Source organism: Salvelinus sp. IW2-2015, linkage group LG20, assembly GCF_002910315.2.
Source record: "Salvelinus sp. IW2-2015 linkage group LG20, ASM291031v2, whole genome shotgun sequence".
Taxonomy (NCBI): domain Eukaryota; kingdom Metazoa; phylum Chordata; class Actinopteri; order Salmoniformes; family Salmonidae; genus Salvelinus; species Salvelinus sp. IW2-2015.
Genome location: NC_036860.1, coordinates 27,600,283 through 27,619,029, shown reverse-complemented (window position 1 = coordinate 27,619,029; position 18,747 = coordinate 27,600,283). Strand labels below are relative to the sequence as shown.

Sequence of the window (18,747 nt, the reverse complement as noted above, 5' to 3'; positions counted from 1 at the left end):
TCAGTCCGATGATGCTGTGAAACACCGCCCCAGACCATGATGGACCCTCCACCTCCAAATCGATCCCGCTCCAGAGTACAGGCCTCGGTGTAACGCCCATTCCTTTGACGAGAAACGCAAATCCGACCATCACCCCTGGTGAGACATACCTGCGACTCGTCAGTGAAGAGCACTTTTTGACATAGGTGACGTTGTTGTCGGTGATGTCTGGTGAGGACCTGTCTTACAACAGGCCTACAAGCCCTCAGTCCAGCCTCTCTCGGCCTATTGCGGACAGTCTGAGCACTGATGGAGGGATTGTGCGTTCCTCGTGTAACTCGGGCAGTTGTTGTTGCCATCCTTTACCTGTCCCACAGGTGTGATGTTCAGATGTACCGATCCCGTGCAGGTGTTGTTACACGTGGTCTGCCACTGCGAGGATCAGCTGTCCACCCTGTCTCCCTGTAGCTCTGTCTTAGGCGTCTCACAGTATGGGCATTGTCATTTATTGCCCTGGCCACATCTGCAGTCCTCATGCCTCCTTGCAGCATGCCTAAGGCACATTCACACAGATGAACAGGGACCCTGGTCATCTTTCTTTTGGTGTTTTTCAGAGTCAGTAGAAAGGTCTCTTTAGTGTCCTAAGTTTTCATATCTGTGACCTTAATTGCCTGCCGTCTGTAAGTTGTTAGTGTCTTAACGACCGTTCCACAGGTGCATGTTCATTAATTGTTTATGGTTCATTGAACAAGCATGGGAAACAGTGTTTAACCCCTTTACAATGACGATCTGTGAAGTTATTTGGATTTTTATGAATTATCTTTGAAAGACAGGGTCCTGAAAAAGGGACGTTTCTTTTTTTTTCCTGAGTTCATAAATGCCACATGTACTGACTGGTTTTCTGATCCATGCCCTAACCTTTTTCTAAGGTGTCTGAGGCCAAAAGATGCATATCTGTATTCCCAATCATGTGAAATCCAAAGATTAGGGCCTAATGAATTTATTCAATTGACCGATTCCTTAAATGAACTTTAACTCAGTAAAATCTTTGAAATTGTTGCATGTCACGTTTATATTGAGTTGGCTCATGTTGACTCAAATGCTTCCCACAGTTGTGTCATGTCGGCTGTATGTCCTTCGGGTGGTGGACCATTCTTGATATGGGAAGCTGGGAAACTGTTGAGCATGAAAAACCCAGCAGCGTTACAGTTCTTGACACACTCAACCCGGTGCGCCTGGCAGCTGCTACAGTATCATACCCCTTTCAAAGGCACTTAAATATGTTGTCTTGCCCATTCACCGTCTGAATGGCACACATACTCAATCCATGTCGCAATTGTCTCAAGGCTTAAAAATCAAGGCTTAAGTCTCCTCCCCTTCATCTACACTGATTGAAGTGGATTTAATAGGTGACATCAATGAGAGATCAAAGCTTTCACGTGGATTCACCTGCTTAATCTTTGTCATGGCAGGTGTTCCTAATGTTTTGTTCACTCAGTGTATGTGTCTGTATATTAGGTACACCAACCCTCCTATCAGCTAAAAACAAGAAAAAACAGCTCCAGTGGGTTACGTGATCACCAACACTGGACAATTGAGGAGTTGAAAACATTGCCTGGTCCGACGAATCCCGGTTCCTGTTGTGTCATGCTGATCAGAGTCAGGATTTGGCGTAGGCAGCGCTAGTCCATGGCCACATCCTGCCTGGTGTCAACGGTACAGGCTGGTGGCAATGGTGTAATGGTGTGGGGAATGTTTTCATGGTACACGTTAGGTCCCTTAATACCAATTGAGCAACATTTGAATGCCAAACCTTGTACAATCCATACCCTGACAAATTCAGGCTGTTCTGGAGGCAAAAGGGGTCTGACCCGATACTAGATGGGTGTACCTAATAAATTGGCAACTGAGTGTACATGCATACAGTATGTTGTATCTACCATGTGTGTGTGCGTGTGTTCAGACCTACTGCACAAGCAAGTCCACAGAGAACCCTAACAATCTGAAAGCTGGAGTGTGGCCTTCGGCAGTGCCTTGGGCAAGATTACCATCAAGGAGGCATGCAGAGGAAAAGAGAGAGAGAATAAAGGAAAGCAGAGGGAGAAAAGAAGGCGAACAGAGGGAGGAGAGTGAAAGATAGGACAGAGGGAGGAGCCAGGGGAATAAAGCGAAGGAGGGAGGGATGGAGGAACGAGAGTGCTTTTTACCTGCAGCTCTCCGTCTCCCTCCACAGAGACTGCATCCCAAATGACACCCTATTTCATATAGGGCACTATTTTTGACCAGAGCTCTATGTGCACTATAAAGGGAATAGGGTGCCATTGTGGACTCAGAACAGCACCTGCATGAGTTGCCATGGGAGAGGTGCTGAGGTCAGACAAAAGAACTAGCCAAACCCCCTGCAGCAGCATTCACGCTGAGTGCTGCCTGCCTGTCAAAGGCCTGCAAATGAACACAAAGGCAGGCAGAATACTGAAAACCTGATAAATGAGCACACGCTGAAGTAAGAGAGAAAGTATTTTGAGTAGAAAAATTAGTTTTTCTAGCAATGACTGTGATATGTGGTTTTCTTACTACCTTGGTTGAANCACACGCTGAAGTAAGAGAGAAAGTATTTTGAGTAGAAAAATTAGTTTTTCTAGCAATGACTGTGATATGTGGTTTTCTTACTACCTTGGTTGAATGTAAGTCGTTCTGTATAAGAACGTCTACTAAATGACTAAAATGTAAAATGTAGAAAAGTGAGACCGAGTTTGGAGGGGGAAAATGTGTTGATGTACAGTATATGTGGTTCCATCAGCCTGTATGTGCAATGTGTGTCTGTTCATTTCCATGAGCACAAACATGTGAAGTTCATAGGAGCATGTCAAATTGGGTGTCAAATGAAAGCTAAGAGTCTATTATAATTAAAGCATACTGTACATACCTTTTTTCAACCTTTTTCCGTCCTAAACTTTAGGAATAAGCAAATGCTTTGATTTCTTGTCAAACAGATGGAATAGGGGTATTAGAAAACATCGACCAGGATAAGTGTCACGGTCATGTATAGAGACGGACCAAGGCGCAGCGGAGGTTGAGTTCCACATCTTTATTTCTAAGTGAAACTTAAGCAAAACAATAAATAAACAACGAAACGTGACTAAGTGGTGCACATGCACAAAACACAAAATAATATCCCACAAACACAGGTGGGAAAACAGCTACTTAAATATGATCCCCCAATTAGAGACAACGATTACCAGCTGCCTCTATTTGGGAATCATACAAATCACCAACATAGAAAATAAACTAGAACACCACATAGAACTAAATAAACTAGATCACCCCCAGTCACGCCCTGACCTACTTCACCATAGAGAATCAATGGCTCTCTATGGTCAGGGCGTGACAATAAGTCATAAAAGGGATTGGAAATACATCAAAACACAATAATGATGAGCTAAAGACCCCTGCCAACTAATATCAACATTTTATACTTAGTGTAGGATAATGTTTTCTGTCTTCTGTAAGTTTAAGAAACATTGGCTTGTGCTCGGAATTCCATTACGAAAAACCCATATATCTTTAAGATATTTTCTCATTTCTCTCCCTCTTGAGTGGGATAATTACAGTTCACAGAAGAAACAAGTAAATGTAGTCCAATCAATTAGTTATAGTGTTTTTACTAATAGCAATTTTGTTTTTGATTTATCAAGTAATGAAAAATCGGTAACGGAATTTCTGTAATTGAATTGGCTACAATGGGAAATCATAGTTGCCACAAACCACAGTTCGGTCACCTGCTACTGTCCTCCCGTCCTCCCGTCCACTGGCATACTGTTATGTTCAGCTCAAAACTGTTTTCTTTCTCTTTTTGTTGTCTGGTGCTCAAAGCAAGAGTGTGAAAAGTCTGAACGACCTCTCTCTCTCCCTCCAATCATTTTTACCTCTACCAGCTCTTACTGACATTTACTGTAACCAGCATCCTCACCCACGGAGCACTGAGCAACACCTGGACATCCATGGATGTTGAAAACTAGTTGAAATTTGGTCAGTCCACCCTGGCCTTGGACCATTTTTGGTTTGGTCCGGACTAGTTTTGATTTCWAAGTCCACAGAGGTCTTGTCTGGCCTTCATTTGTCACAAACATAGAAGTCCATGATTGGTTCAGAAACGGTCTGGGCCGGACCAAATCTGAACCAATCACTGACGTCTGTGTTTCACAAGTTTGGACACAGTACAGTACATTACAGTACAGTGAAGAAAAGTAAAGTATAGAGTACAGTCCTCTACAGTACAGTAGATTAGAATAGAGTGCAGTAGAGTTAAGTACAGAAGACTGTAGAGCACACTAGAGTTGACTATAATATACTGTACTGAACTATACTTTACTGTACTGTACTGAACTATACTGTAATGTACTGTACTGAACTACACTCTACTTGACAATACTGTAGTGTACTGAACTCTACTGTATTGAACTCTACTCTTCTGTGCTGTACTGCACTGTACTCATTTGAGCTCTACTGTGATGTACTTTCATGTGCCCAACTTGTGAAACATAGACATCTATGATTGGTTCAGATTTGGTCCAATGGCGGAGCTCATTAAAATAATAGCCAGTGTGTAGAAAAATACCCAAATATGCAAATGAGGATATTGCATATTTTTACCTTTTSTGTAGCTATTTAGGATACATCACCATGAAGAGAATGGCATTCATATCCATAATTATGCATTTCTGTGTAGAACAGATCAGGGACCCATGATGATATTCCGTAACCGCAATTATGTTAACAGATGTAAACCCACTTCACTTACTGTAGTTCAATAACCAAAATAGATTTTTTTCATACTCATGGTGTCATGTCATAGCTTACACCCCATTATTTCAGCAGACATCTTTGAATCACATACAAAACTGAGGGAGATTTTACCRAAATTCTGTTACCAAACTTTGTATCTGCACAGGTCTTCCAGTGAATGTGTTTTTGGAATTGCCCGTCTACAATCTTTATGTCACAGGTCTGGGAGTTTGAGGCTAAAGGCCTGACTGGAGAAATATAAGTCCCTAAAAATGAGAGGAAAAATTGAGAGTAAACATATAACATAAGGGAGGTATTGAATGTTTTCTTTGCTTCTCTGCCACCTGTGTGTTTGTGTGCATTCTCTTCATGGTTGGTGGAGTAAGTAAATGGATTTAGAGCCACAAGTCATTGCCGAGTGCAAAGAGGTCCTGCTAGAAAATAACTGAGTTACAAATGCCTTTATTGTCGCCAGTATTGTGCCTAACACCACTCAGCTAAGATGAAACATTCACAACTGCAGATGTGGAGCACTCTAGCTACCTCTCTTTAACGTTCCTGGATATTTATCATGTACATATCCTCCAAAACTAGATACAATTAATTTTATGTTGACAATGTACAAGGATGAAGCTTAAGGTCATTGTTAAGCAATATCCAGCTGACTTGGTGGGCTTCATGGTCAGAAAAYATTCTGTAACTGCCTAGCGCACTTCACTTGCAAAGCCACACAAATCATGACATCCTGTGCCGTACCAAACAAAGTAAAATCACATTAAACATGTATTTCAACACGTCGATGTCAGTCTTTAGCCCACACAGATAAGCTGTACAAGCTGTCGAAAGACCACAAAATGCATGTATTGGTCCGCCATTTCCAGACAACATCCTTGTCTTGTTTTGGTGGAGGTGATAGGATATAGTCCCGCACCACAAATATCTGTCCTTCATCAACTGTTGTGTGTTCAAACTGGACACCGTTTTACGCACCGGTGCCTATTTCACTTTCCAATGTCACAACATGACTTGAGGGCAAAGTGCTTCGATACAGTGCAGGTGCAAGTCATTGACGTATTAAGATCGAATGTTGTGATTTCGAACGTCCACATATGAACGCCACCCGCGCTCAAAGAACACAACATGGCCTCCATCTGTAAATGAGAAGAAGCTCAACATTTTATAACATCCCTTTTTGGTCATCACCAAAGTGTCACTACCCATCACTGTAACAGATAGCGCTGACTGGGTTCGTACCCATCAGCAAAACAATCGATTTCTTCTATGGTGTTATATCACCATAGCTAGAGATAATGGGTATTGGTTGAGTTTCACCATCATTCTGTGCAAAAAACGAGCAACTTMTTTTGGCGTCTTCCATCGCAGTAATGACTTTTTTTCAACAAGAAATAAAAGCTTTAGAGACAGTTTATTAAACTGTATGACCCTTTATGGTCCCACTTTAAATTACGTTCAGCTAATGAAGGATTCATAAAGCATTCATAATGCCTTCATAAGCACTACATAAATGTTTTACAAATATGTTATAACCATATGTCATGCTTTATAAAGGGTTCATAAATGTGACATAACTGTGTGACATAATTACCAATGTCAAGTGTGACACAACCCACTATATTGAATATGATATAAATGTGTGCTTATAAAAAGGGTGACATGTTGTGCTGAAGAATGGCACACACTCTGAAGTGAAGTCATGCTAGTCACATCAAACTYGTCCTTCATTAGTTAGSGTTAGGTTTAAAATCAAATTGTAAGAAGAGAAATTGTGGAAATAGGCTGGGTTTAGGCATAATTGTGACTTTATGGCTGTGTTAACTAGTGATGACCAGGGGGAATGTTTTTGCTAACAAAGGACATAGCCTKTTGACAGATATTTTACTCAGTAAGGTCACTCCCATTGAATTCTATGGGCACGCCCACTAAGGCCAACTTTGAATGGTTGATATCCCAGGCATATGTGTGCTGTGTGCTCAATAGCCTGGCGGCGGCGTTACACCAAGAGAAACTTACCTTAATGAAAGCCCCCAAAATAAGGACATTGAAATGGGCTTTCTTCTGGAACCATGTTGCATCTTCCTTAGTACACAAACACGCACACAACAATATAACAAGCCATACCGTGCTGTGCTAAAGTACAGTCAGGTCTTTGAAATATTCACCAACTCACCAACTGAAAGATCAGCCACAGAATGTTGGCCTCATTGTAACAGGTTGTGATCAAGCCCTGGTCTCCAGCATGGGAACAGAAGAGAAATACTTAGTACGGTAGTCTCAGGTTGGACTATTCCAAATCATATTGGCTCTGACACACACACAAACGCAAGCTCTTTCAGCCCATTTAAATACCTCGCACACCCTACAGTAACCTGTGGATCATGAGAGAACCTTAATAAATCAGCAGAACATTAATAACCTATTTATTGACACTTTATGTGGTGTCCTGTAATACCTTCGGTCGTTCATAACACATCCATAAATACCTTATATCACATGACGCTGTACTTTAAAGTCCGACACCTTTGGCCATTCATAACACATACATAAATGCATTGTACCATATGACACTGTATTTACTTTAAAGTCTGATGCCTTTGGCAATTCATAAAACATACATAGGGCTCCCGAGTGGCGCAGCGGTCTAAGGCACTGCATCTCAGTGCTAGAGGCATCACTACAGACCCTGGTTCGATTCCAGGCTGTGTCACAACAACAATCCAGGCTGTSATTGGGAGTCCCATAGGGCGGCGCACAATTGGCCCAGYGTCGTYYKGGTTTGGCCGGGGTAGGCCGTCATTGTAAATAAGAATTTGTTCTTAACTGACTTGCCTAGTTAAATGAAGGTTAAAKAAAACATTAAAATAAACATAATKGCTTAATGATGTAAACACAAATGTATTAACACATAGGGAATTATCACTAACGATTAAAACAAATAAACATTAATGGCATGTTAAACCATACATTTAATTTCATTTTGACATAAAAAATGCAAATGCATAAAGGTTCAGAAGTCCAGTAATACAATTCATGACATTGAACATTACAAGGGCTGTGAATAGTGTAGTTTGTCAATGAACTGGCGGACGAATGGCTCTTGTCTCTCTGCCTGCTGGAGGTACTGCATGTTGGTTCCAACCTTAAAAGTCGAATAAAAAGCATGAGCTGATGCACACCCAGAGAAAGTTATTTTGTGTAGAGGTACTGACTAACGGCGAATAAACTGTAAGCTATATAAACAAATAAAGAGAATCACACACTCTATATAGAAGGATCTCGATGTTATCTTCTCTCCTTGGTAGAGTAACATGCTCAATGCCTGTGTATTTGAGGGAGTAGATTCGCAAAGTGAGCTGCTACTGGATAGTCAGTGTTCTTACACCTGATTGAGCTGCGGTGTTCAGCTATGCGTTGTTTGAATTGTATTTTTGTTTGTTCTACGTAGGATTTTCCACATGAAAAGGGGATGAGATACATTACTCCCTTTGCCTTGCATGAGATGTTACCCCTAACAGGGATTTTTTGACCTTTACTGTATGTCGGTGTCTGAAGAAGCCTTAAAAGTAACAACAAAGAAAGTTAGTAACGTTGTTAGGAAATGCCATTGTCACACCATCTGGATAAGGGGATAGTACTCTAAATAGGGGGATGGGAAACTCCATTTGATTCGTACTATTATACTGAACAAAAATATAAATGTAACATGCAGCAATTTAAAATATTTTTGAGTTACAAATCTTGTAAGGAAATCAGTCAATTGAAATTAATTAATTAAGCTTTTTGTGAGTATGGCTGACAGGTGTGGCATATCAAGAAGCTGATTAAACAGCATGATCATTACACAGGTACACGTTGTGCTGGGGACAACAAAAGGCTACTCTAAAATGTGCAGTTTTGTCACAAACAGAGTATTCTGTCTGTAATAAAGCCCTTTTGTGGGGAAAAACTCATTCTGATTGGCTTGGCCTGGCTCCCCAGTGGGTTGGCCTGGCTCCCTATGCAAGGGCAACTATACAAAAACATTTACATATTWAAAWWTTTCCCTGAACTCAGAAGTCATCMCCTGATGTGGTTTAAGTATTGTTGTGAACACAGAAAACACAGAAAAAATGTTGTGAGAAAAAAGTGTGAAAAAACTGCAGGGAATAGCAGGAAAAGATGGGGGAAATCCGAAACCTGGAAAAACAAAACCGAGAAACATTTTGGGAAATTTAGGAAAAAATGAATTTTTGCGTTTTTTGCTTTGCACTACATTTTAGCGTTGAATTTTGGGGAAAGTTGAGGGTCAGGTCCAATATTGGCACCAAGAGGGAAAACCGTTGGCTGATCCCAGCAATTTGAGTAATATTGTCACGACTTCCGCCGAAGTCGGTCTTCTCCTTGATCGGGCGGGGTTCGATGGTCGAAGTCACTGACCTTCTAGCCATTGCTGATCCATTTTTCATTTTCCATTGGTTTTGTCTTGCCTTCCTTCACACCTGGTTCCAATCCCATCAATTACATGTTGTGAATTTAACCATCTGTTTCCCCTCATGTCCTTGTATATGATTTTTTGATTGTATGTGATGTGCAAGTTATGTTCTGGTGTGCGACGGGTTTTGTACCAACTTTTATTATTTTGTATATTTTGGTTTTCGGAGTTCTGTGAGCACTTATTAAACGACTCCGTTTATACCAAGTTCGTTCTCCTGCGCCTGACTTCCCTGCCACCAGCACGYACCCATTACAAATATAATATATACGCTTTCATCCAAAGTGACTTWGAGTAATGCGTGCATACATTTTTACATATGGCTGGTCCCGRCAATCGAACCCACTATCACGGCGTTGCAATGCTCTACCAAGATACATGACAAGGTTATAAATACTTTGTKRAGCCTGAATTTAAKATGATTTATAAAGCCTTTATTAAGATGTGTTTATGCCACCCTTTATAAAGCACAGGTTTTTGCCATGTTTGACATTGGTGGTTATGTCAAACAGTTATGCCACATTCATGAACCCTTTATAGAGCATGACAGAGCTATATGAAGCATCTATAAAGTGCACGTCATTTAAAGTGGGACCAACTTGGGTCTATTTTGCCTCTGAATAAGTGATTGATTATAATGATTATGGTTTATATTGACAATAATCAATGTATCATTACAGCCTAACTAATCTCTGGGATTTCATTCCAGAATTTTTTTCATATGTCAGATTAGTTTACAGTAAACCGTAACTGTGAAACATGTCGGGGACTTCCACCTTTATATTGCTTATTGCCGTGGGTGCTTTGAGAGTGCTCAAGGTTGTTGTCTGTGGCTTTGTTATTACACCAAGTAACTAATCTTCWTGGAGCAGTGGTGCCTTGAAATTACTGTGTAGTTTTGTTCAACAGAGATAATAAGAAATCATAACAGAGAGGAACAGCGAGTTGGACACACAGGCTTCTATGCCGACACAATGGCTTGGCCTTTTGCCACATCTCAGGGGCAAGATTATCTTCTCTACCCACATTTCTTTAAACACTCGATCCCCCCACTACACACCTCCCTGCATACGATCTATCAATTACTCCCAGCTTCTCTGTTGTTAAAAGCTCTGTGTTTTTAAAGATTAAAGGGAATAGGTCTCCAGCATAGGCACTTCTCTACTCTCTTCTTTCCATACTCCAAAGGTACAATAAACCTTCTTGACTTCTTTAGGACGGAAGGTTCCCCCCACAGTTAATGTATACTGTGTACGCAAAGCAACTGCAGTGTGGTTTAAAGTGAACAGAGTCATGTCGAAACACGAGAAAGGGACAAAAGCGTGATCTTCATGCGCTTTCATCTTGGGTTTAGATGAAGTAAAACTCTTATTTGATTGGCAGCATTTGGATTTATGTTTTCCATTTCAGCGATAATGGCCTAGGGCCGCGTTTGAGCGCCTTTTGTCCGTGCAGTGGAAGGAGGATCAATCAGAAAATAAAAGTTCTTCAAGATACATTTTCTTCTCTTTTACCCTCTACCCTCATTGAAGCTGGAGAAAACACAGGAGTCACAATATGTTGCCTGAAAAAACTATTGGGCAATGTTTATAACTTGGCTGCCCTTAAGTTTTGCTCTATCTAGGCGGAATGTAATTGTCTCTTGTAGAATTTACTTAACTCCGGTGGAACAGGATGTGTACCAGATTCATTAATGTAGACATGAACTGACCAAATTTCATTTGGTCATAGAGTTTGTCTTTTTGGGGGGCAGAGCTCCTAAGAATATAATACYCAGCATTAYATTTTATCAGAYRCTCTTTTCCAGAGCGACTTATAGGAGCAATTYGMGATTTYTCACCTAGTCGGCTTGGGGATTTGACCCAGCAACCTTTCGGTTACTGACCCAACACTMCTAACCGCTAAGCTATGTGCCGYCCTACCTGCCGCCCCTACTGCATGCTTTGCAACCGTATATTTGTACAGTTACATTTACATTTAGGTCATTCAGTCAGTGCATTCAACTAAAGTAGATGAACAACTACTGTACATGTAAAAAGTAAAAATGTTATGTAACCGCTAGTGAGAATGTCGTTGTGGTTAAATTGGTGTGTTGGTTCGCTGGCGGAGAAGCTTGTGGATGAGCAAGAAGCAGATGGGAGCACAAAGCTCCCTACTGAAATCTCCCCTAAACCATTGTTAATTGGAAATAAAATAAGAGCTTTTTTCATTTAGTAGTTAGCTAGGATGAACGCAACTCAAAGAGCTAGAACTGATACAATTTGATTCATTTGGGAGGTACTTGTTCTAATTGAGTTGAAGCATGATTACCTGAATACATTTTGTCAATCCTACAATTATTTCGAATGATCTTTTGTCAATTCAATAGTGTTTCAATAACACAGTTCAATTAAGTAGATCAAAGAAGAGTCTTGGTGGTTCCAGACTTTTTCCATTTAAGAATGGTGGAAGCCACTATGTTCTTGGGGATCGTCAATGCTGCAGAAATGTTTTGGTACCCTTCCCCAAATTTGTAGCTCGACACAATCCTGTATCGGAGTTCTACGGACAATTCCTTCGACCTCATGGCTTGGTTTTTGCTCTGAAATSCACTGTCTCTATAAACTGTGGGACTTTATATAGACTGGTGTGTGCCTTTCCAAATCATGTCCAATCATTAAAATTTACCACAAGTGGACTCCAATCAAGTTGTAGAAACATCTCAAGTATGATCATTGGAAACAGGATGCACCTTTGCTCAATTTTGAGTCTCATAGCAAAGGTATACTKAAGTTAATAAGGTAACTTGATGAATTGAAAGGAAGTCCAATTTTCCCCAAAAACCCAACCCCTTATCTTCCAAGGTCTGTCTGCAACCAGACAAGTAACAAYAACATTTTTCACAGAGGACCCATGGGAGGCAGCGTGTAATGGTTTTATGTTTGGCACACTGCGGCACATTTTCATTCTTTATCATTTGGTTTTTCTATCTTGAAAATGCTGATAAGCATTCAGGAAACACATTTGGTCAAATCCTTAGAAAACATATTTCAAAGTACTGTAGACTGTAGGTGGACCGTGGCAATCCTCTGTAAAAAAWTCCATTATACACACCAGATTAATTCAAAGCCTGTTTGTTTTTTCTTTTTCTTTCTTTTTTTCTTCCTCAGATAGAATTACATTTTCTCCTCCCGACAATAACAATACAAAGGGTACCCGGAATGACAATGAAATGTAACCCTTTTTGGCACAGCTGTTMACAATTCACATTGCACTGACAGGTACCAAACGGAGGTAATAATACTTTTCAATCTGCTACTGTGACACTAGCGCTGTAGCCTAGCATACACAGTCAATGCAATGTAGTCCCCACCAAATCGACAGGGCACACAACCCCATATTTCACTCTCTCCTGTTTTAGTTTTACGTCACCCTGAGGTCCTCTCCGTAGAGCAGTGTGATTGGACTACGACGGTGATGAGACTGTATGGTTCTCAGCACTCTGGCACTAAATCGCTGACACTGTTAATGGCACACATTTCCATCTTGCTGCGGAAAAACCTTTCACAGTCCACTGCAACAATTAAATAAAGCTGTCCCCTCTTTTCAGTGTTCTCAACAGGTAAGGGAATATGAGGCTCTGCTCGTAGGCCTAATTGCATTTCAGTAAATCCATGGCCAACGGGAGAAATCGATCCCTGTCATACCGTGCATATTGCATAGGCAAACACAACTAGGAACGACGTGCTTGTGTTAAATGCTGCTTTAAATCTTGTATCATCTTGATAGCTGATGTCATCAAATTTGTGAAGTATTTCCACATGAAAAGTAATACGATGTTGGGTATTTGAATGAAAAAAGCATTTTCCCATCAAATACTGTATGTACAGTGTTCATCAACCATGTAGTACAAGGGCAATTCCACAGTAACAGAGTGATGCTGAGACTGATTCTTCACTGTAAAATGTATGTCAAACAAAACCAATGATTGCACAGTTAAATAAACCATATAACTCTATGCACAAGGACTACTTTTAACAAAACATTTAAAGAACAATGCAGATCAAAGTTTGGTAACAGAATGACGGCACAAACAGCACACACTGTCATTCTGTTACCAAACGTTGCATCTGCACTGTTCTTCAGGTAAATGTGTTTTTGTACACTTTTCTGTGGAAATTGTTCAAAGTAGTCCTTGTACATATCATTGTATGGTTTGTTTAACTTTGCAATCATTCGKTTTTGTTTGGCATTCATTTTAAAGGGAAAAAACARAGTCTCAGCATCACTCTGTTACTGTGAAATTGTCCACAACATATCTCTSTGACCCTGTCAAAATGAATTATCTTCAGTAGCCATGACTCAAGATGAGATTTTCAGACAAATGTAACTATCATCAGATAGGCACGACAGMGATGTATTGAGGTTTCCAAATGAGATGACTCATTTGTGAATTCAGCTTAAKTTTCTCTTGAGTCCTTTCTGTGGGTGTAGACTTTGGTATTGTCTTGAGTAAGACATGGCGAAAACAAAGTGTTATATTTTGTCTCGTAACAACAAAACATTCTGGACTTCTGAGAAATTCAGTCCCCAGCTAATGCCGAATGTTTGTGGGTAGGCAAAATGTTTGCTTTTGTGCTGGAAGAGTTCATGTAATTTGGCATTCTGATTGCAAAATAAATTGAAAAGCTTAAGGCAAACAGAAACTTGATGTAAAAGAAGTATCCTTGACATAATATATTTATTTATTTTGATTTGACTGAGAGTGTTTTCGCCCACTGAGAAGCTGGCAATGTGATGATGAGATTCATTTGTTCAATTCAGACTCCCATTAGAGCTAGCCATGCTCTGCAGAATCCCTGTTGTGAGGCACCACTAGGAGTACAGGGCTAGATTGAAGCATTACATTGCACCCTCACAGATTCTGAGAAATGCAATGCAAATGTGAACAGACTTKGCCATTAAGTCCGTCTTGGGGGATTGCACTCTTTCTGAGGTTATCTATGAGGTTTCWAACTGTCCGTTTGTATGTTAAAACTGTCAAACCAGAGTCATATTTTGGAATTCTGAGATGGCATCCTTTTGACATTGGTGGTAGTACTAGGAAAAACATTTGCTGTGGAAAGTCAATATGAATATTGTTTAAGGTCGCCAACAGTGACAAAGACAATATTCAACTGGGCTGTTTATCATGAGTAGAAGTAAACAGTTTGTGAAGGCAGTTGTATTTCCCTTATGCATACAGCACAGAGTAGAAATACTGCTGACACATATGTTGTCTATGAATCAGATACTCATAAGTCCCAGGTCAACAGAACATAGAATGCACCTCAAAATGGTGAATCTCAATGTATTTCCTTGATTCCTCGCATTCTCTCCCCTCACCTCTTCCTCAAATTGATGATCTGAGGTTCCTCCCCTCAGACCATCTCCTCCAATGCGTTTTTGAGGAAGCAAGGAGAGACAATGAGAGCAATTACAATTTAGATTCACCGCTAATGTTGTTTTTGTGGTGTTGGCCATCTCGTCATATATCCGTCCTGAGATGCCTTGAGAGCTTCTTTCCAATGACTGGGACAGACATGAATATTGAGTACTGACACTCCTGGGGTCAAGAAGGTCGCTGTGATTAAACGTAGGAGAGGGTATAGAGGAGGCATATTTTAGGAACGGAATGGCGTAGAAAGCCAAGAGACAAGCACATAGGTCCCCTTCTCAAGTCGATTATGGTTTCACMCGGGGAACGTCCCAGTATTTTCTATTAGGCCTGGCTCGCAGTCGGCGTTCCAATTCATCCCGAAGGTGTTCAGCGGGGTTGAGGTCTGTGCAGGCCAGTCAAGTTTTTCCACACTGATCTCGACAAACCATTTCTGAACGGACCTCGCTTTGTCATACTGAAACAGGAAAGGGCCTTCCCCAAACTGTTGCCACAAAGTTGGAAGCACAGAATCATCTAGAATATCATCGTATGCTGTAGCATTAAGGGGCCTAGCCCGAACCATGAAAAACAGCCATTATTCCACCTCCACCAAACTTTACAGTTGGCACTATGCATTGGGGCAGGTAGTGTTCTCCTGGCATCTGCCAAACCCAGATTAATCCGTCGGACTGCCAGATGGTGAAGCGTGATTCATCACTCCAGAGAACGTGTTTCCACTGCACTAGAATCAAATGGCAGCAAGCTTTACACCACCCCATCCAACGCTTGGCATTGTACATGGTGATCTTAGGCTTGTGTGCAGCTGCTTGGCCATGTAAACCCATTTCAYGAAGCTCCCAATGAACAGTTATTGTGCTGACGTTGCTTCCAKTGGCAGTTTGGAACTCAGTAGTGAGTGTTGCAACCRATGACAAATTATTTTTACGTGCTACCATTTCGTGGCTTAGCTTGGCTTGTTGCTCCTAAATGTTTCCACTTCACAATAACAACACTTACGGTTGACCGGGGCAGCTCTAGCAGTGCAGTAATTTGATGAACTGACTTGTTGGAAAGGTGGCGATGCCACGTTGAAAATCACTGAGCTCTTCAGTAAGGCCATTCTGCTGCCAATGTTTGTCTATGGAGATGTCATGGCTGTGTGCTCGATTTTATACACCTGTCAGCAACGGGTCTGGCTGAAATGGCTGAATCCACTAATTTGAAGGGGTGTCCACATACTTTTGTATATATAGTGAAGATTGATTCAGAAATTATTGGATGTTTGACTCAATTTGGGAGTAGACAATGRGCCTCTAAACTACACTCATTCCCAATGGTGTTGTCTCCGAATCGAAATTAAACCATGCCTTCTAAATCTGTGAAACRCTGCTACCCTGCCTGGATGAGCTAAACAAATATTCCCCTGAAGAGCACCAAAAATGCCTCATGTTACAGAATGTTGATTCCACTAATGGACTCTGAGAAAATGTTTGATTGTCTGGGGAGCAAAGCATTATCTTTTTAGCCCGATCAATATTCAACATGCCATCCATCTTGCAATTGTCTGGATCTGGACCAGGGGATGACTGGTAGATAAATAATCTTAAAGCAAATAACAAAATATCATCTCTTTTGCATGTTTACGTCAAGTAACGAACACATGTTACTACAGCAAGTGCTCTTGATAACATGAACAAAAGATATAAGATAGAAATACAGGTTACCGTATAAGTCATATTCAGTATATATAAATGAGCTGTGACTGTCAGAATGGAAAGGGAAAGGAAAGGGGGATACCTTGTCAGTTGTACAACTGAATGCATGTGTCACGCCCTGGCCATAGAGAGGCTTTTATTCTCTATTTTGGTTAGGCCAGGGTGTGACTAGGGTGGGCATTCTCGTTTCTTTATTTCTATGTTTTCTATTTCTTTGTGTTTGGCCGGGTGTGGTTCTCAATCAGAGGTAGCTGTCTATCGTTGTCTCTGATTGAGAATCATACTTAGGTAGCTGTTACGAATCCCGCCGAAGATGGTGCCTCTTCCCGTTCGGGCGGCGCTCGTCGTCTCCGGCCTACTAGCTGCCACCGATCCCCTTTTCTGTTTCATTTAGTTTTGTCTGATTTGTTGAACCTGTTTTGTGTTTAGGTTTATTGTGGGCTATTTAAACCCAGTTGGCCCGCCGACTTTTGTGCGGGCTTGTTTTTCTGTTTGTGGTGTCTGTTCCCTGTGGATTTTTGTCCTGTTTGTTTTGGACTGTACTTGACGCGCCTTTGGATGTGTGGCGTAGCCGTCTCGTGTTATATMTTTTTTGGAAATATTAAATCCACTTGCTRCTCACTACCCTGCTCTCTGCGCCTGACTCCTTTATCACCACTACTGGAATTGTSACAGTAGCCTTTTTCCCACCTGTGTTTGTGGGTAGTTGTATAGTTTTAGTTACCTTACAGAACTGTTMATTTCTYGCGTTGTTATTTTTGTTCTAGTGTTCAGATTTAATAAAATATCATGAACACGTACCACGCTGCGCTTTGGTCCAGTCATTTCCAGGAAGAGGATCGTGACAGCATTCACATGAAATGTGTCTTCTGCATTTGTGAAACATATACCCTAAGACAAGACTATGTTTGCATCCCAAATAGCAACCGATTCCCTACATAGTGCACTGCTTTTGACCAAGCCCTATGGGCCTGGTCAAAAGTAGTGCACTAGACAGGGGATAGGGTGCCATGTGGGACATATAATCCTCTCTACCACACTAATATAACACAGGAGTTCTCTGTTTGTGTCTTTTAATGTTTGTCATTTAGCAGACGCTCTAATCCAGAGCAATTTACAGGAGCAATTAGGGTTAAGTGCATTGCTCAAGGGTACATCAACAGATTTTTCAAGTAGTTAGCTCGGGGATTCAAACCAGCAACCTTTTGGATTAAAAGACAGAAATGTACCATTAAGTAAAGAGTAAAGACGTATCCTGTATAAATGTTTGCACTCCGTGTACTGAAGATATTCATATGGTAGAATCCCAAAATAGCAAGRCCTCAAATTATGTGTTATTTTCTTCAGTGAGATGCTGGAATACAGGAGGCTGCCAATAGCAACTAAATTATCCTCATAACTTCTTCTGTGTGACATTTTAAAATAATCGGTTCAAGGACATACATCCGATGGTGTATTATAAGCAATTTATGGTACCATGATTGTCCTCTAAAAATGTTTTATTTACACAAAGATTCGCTATAAATGGGGGGGGGGTCCTGTTTTCCACCAACAATGTCTGTAGTACTGTGGTCGTCCTTCAACTTCCGTGGCTTTAATGAGAGGGATCAGTCGCTGGTGGGAAAAACTGTCTGTGGGGGRAAAAAACATGTTTTCGACTCTACCCTCATACAAAAAGGTATGAAAGCCGTCTGTGTCCTGCATGTACCTTGTACTGAACCCTCTGTCTGCTTATATTCACACCCTTTCAAGATGTGTTCTCTAAATGAGGTTAGCTGCTGTCAGCAATGCACCACTCCGCTGCCTTCCCAAACCGAAGCCACCCAAACTGAAGTCATTTTCTGCGATGAGGGGTGAGATGGTAATGAATGATGCCGAAGACAGATTGGGTTGAACAGCTGCATGGGCTCATTTTGATTTAATGTTTGCTGTAATGCATTTTCCGTTAAAAAGGTAATTGAATAGAAACGCTCGCCTAATATCTGGGCTCATCGGTATTGTAAGTCTTACATCAACTTAAATGACTGGGAATGAAAGTGTGATTATTTCTATGTGAAAATGGGTCAAAGTATTAATGAATGTGGGATGATGTGGCCGGATGCCAGTACCATCTCCTGTGCTCTTTTTCACTACACGAACCAATCCCCATTCATTCAACCATCCATGGATGCTATCTAACTATACACTGAATAGTCACCTGAGCTGTGTCCGTAGGACAGCCTCAATCTCAGCAAGATTTAAACCTGTTTGATCAGTCTGTCCGTTCATCTCTGCTTAGCCCGTTGAATAACATTTTTGGTTTGTAACTCTACTAACAGCTCCATAGCTTCTGTATACTTMTTTTCACTGGCCTACTGTGGCAACATTGCTATTAGGATTCA

At 41.0% G+C, this 18,747-nt stretch overlaps 1 protein-coding gene across 1 annotated transcript in view; it reads left to right on the top strand.

The window, feature by feature from the left end:
• Nucleotides 1-18,747, top strand: part of LOC111981964 (kin of IRRE-like protein 3) — a 308,738-nt gene that overhangs the window by 164,272 nt on the left and 125,719 nt on the right. The window lies entirely within an intron of this gene.